At 37.1% G+C, this 2,672-nt stretch overlaps 1 long non-coding RNA gene across 1 annotated transcript; it reads left to right on the forward strand.

The window, feature by feature from the left end:
• The first annotated feature begins 1,592 nt into the window (after positions 1-1,592).
• On the forward strand, positions 1,593-2,418 carry LOC131060569 (uncharacterized). The gene is made up of 3 exons (XR_009110394.2): positions 1,593-1,722; positions 1,805-1,856; positions 2,017-2,418. It is a non-coding gene; the product is annotated as an uncharacterized LOC131060569 (long non-coding RNA).
• The last annotated feature ends 254 nt before the right edge of the window (positions 2,419-2,672 follow it).

The following is a 2,672-nucleotide window of genomic DNA, read 5'->3' on the forward strand; positions in this document are numbered from 1 at the left end:
CTTCTTTGCTTTCTTCTATTCTTTAGCTTTATCCATCCTTGCAAAGAAATTATCTATGTCCTTGACGGGTTGGACTTTCAGAACTGCTTTCTTACTCATTCTCTCTTTTAGCCAATCAAGAACTATAGACAACTCCATCCCATCTTCTAATCTATTATCGCCACTATTTCCTTTCAAGGCTGAAATGATAACTCTTCATTTGTATTTAGGCTTGGATTTCCCAAATCTTCTATCATAAGTGTTTTTTCTCCTTTAAGACAATTCCCAATTGGTGATGTCCGGGCTTGAGAGAGTGTATGTTGCTCTATTCCATGTTCATCTCCCAAGTTGTTCTCTTCTACTGATGTTTGAGTCATTTCCAACTCCCTAATTGAGGAAGTACTTGTAATTGATGGGGTAGTGTTTGTTGTTGATTTCTTCTGTTAAGACTTCGCACTAGCCACTGTTGACCTTACTTGGGGATTGTAATGCCTTCCGCATTCAACCATTAACTCATTGCACTGAACCGCTGGTGGAAAACCAGCGGCTTGATAAATTCTGTTCTTGACCATGTTGTTTGCTAAGGTGGACGACATTTGATCCCAGGTACCGAACATCCTCCTTTTGAGCTTGGAGTGGATCCAATTGCTCCAAGTTCATGTCTCCAACTTTCTTCCATCTCGATGATATTTGAGATTCCAGGAAGAAGCCTTTGAGCGCAGTCTTCATTTGATCCTTCCTTGCACCTCCTCTTGACATGTCCCTGTATGAAGCTTTAAGTCAAAATATTGATTTGAAAATGAACAAGGCTTAATAAGATGCCTCTAAGTTACCTATTCCAGAATTGTTTAAGTTCTGAGTTTTGCTTAATAACTTTGAATTTGACTCCTAAAATCAGAATGAATATTTAAATGACAATCCTAGGAATAAAATACATCATGAAAGCTTTGCAAAATTCGCACAAAACTCTTTACAAATCTCCATTCTTAGGTCAAGCCAAAAGTTTTTATACAAACCATGGATTTGGTATCTCTTATTCACCGGGATCTTCTTATGAAGTATGTAGATAAGATGGGACCTAATCTGCATATTGTCATCCCCATCCTCAACTTGGACCCCTTCATACTTGTGCACATGTGTATGCGCCTTTTGAGTCTTATCCACCTGCTAATCCACTGGTTTCTCCTCACTTTGAAGTGCACTCGTATGTCAGCACCCTGGCTTCCTCGCATTCCTGCACTAGCTTTTTCTACTGCTGATCTGGCGCTGGATCCTGTGGGAATCTAAACTGTTGTAAATAGAATGGAGCAGACTGTTTCTGTTCTAACCGTGCAGTTCATGAACCTTGTGGCTTCATGATGGTGGTTTGAAGAAATAAAAGATTAGCAGTAGCCTCAAGCAAGGCTTTCTTTGACATAGAAAAATAGAAAGCTAGACCATTTTAGAATAAGAAGAACCGATGTGTAATACTGCTAAAAAATGCTGTAAAATATATATAATATCATTTTAATGCTTTGGGTTTGCTAAACATTGACCTATGAAAGAACAATCTGCATTCATAATGTAGCCTATTTTTGCATGGCAACGACGGTTGTGATGCCTTCGTTCTTTTCTATACATTTAACCTGATTAGCCAGCATTCTAATACTTTCTAAGTTCTATGGTTATTTCTACAGGATAAAGGAGTTGGCTATTGGCGCTTTGCTTGTGTTTTAGCTTTCCCTTGGAGGCCTATCTTGTCTGGTAAGCTGCTTTCAAATTCAACTGCATGATTGAGTTATTGAAGTTCTTCAATTTAAATTAAATTATCTATACAATGTTGCAGCCACAGGCTACACAGAGTATTACTATGATGTTGAATCTGGAAAAATATGCAGGTATTCTGTCTCTGTGTTGATAATAGAAACCCCTTGTATTGCAATTTATTTTTGTTGAAGGGAAACCTTTATAAATACAACTCAGATTTAGTCTAGCTTAGGTCTTTCTTTGGACAAAGAAGCTAATCTATTTGCTTGGATTGTTGACTGAAATGTTCAGGCACGTTGAGCATTGGAATGTTCCAAAAATGGTTCTGTTGAAGCAAATTTTCAAGCCGAACCCAGGGTTATGGCGTAAATGAAATGACTCTTGTGGATCTGATGGACATATCCTGTATATAAAAAAACCATCCACTAATGTAACTCTATGTATAACAATACAGCACTGAATTTTATTACTATAGAAACAAATGGAGAAGGCTTCATTAGACTCTGACAATGTATAAGCTTAAACTTAAAGGAGACCCGATTTTATGATTTTCGAGCTAATACAGTACTCTTGCGGTCATCAACTAAAAATTCATATTCAGGCTCGTAGCCTCCCTCTTATTTCTTATATTTGTAAGAGCAAGATATAGAAAATTTAATAAGCATATAGGAGAATGTCCGTTGCCCTCTTTCATATCTTCTCACATACTTTCTTACTTGAAAGGGTATCAAAATATCTTGCTGGCGTCCAGGAGGTTTTTCTGAAGTGCAGAAGTTCTCTATTTGGACTATTATCATGATTTCTTTTTAATGAGCTGCCATTTCTAATGTTCGAATGGTTTTTATCTCTCTTAATTGCAAGTCATATTTTCTGATATACATCCATCTTCTCTGTTAGTTATCTATGTTGTCAATATTGGCATCATCACCAGGAAAAAATTTAGGACA

Source organism: Cryptomeria japonica, chromosome 8, assembly GCF_030272615.1.
Source record: "Cryptomeria japonica chromosome 8, Sugi_1.0, whole genome shotgun sequence".
In the NCBI taxonomy this organism is placed as follows: Eukaryota; Viridiplantae; Streptophyta; class Pinopsida; order Cupressales; family Cupressaceae; genus Cryptomeria; species Cryptomeria japonica.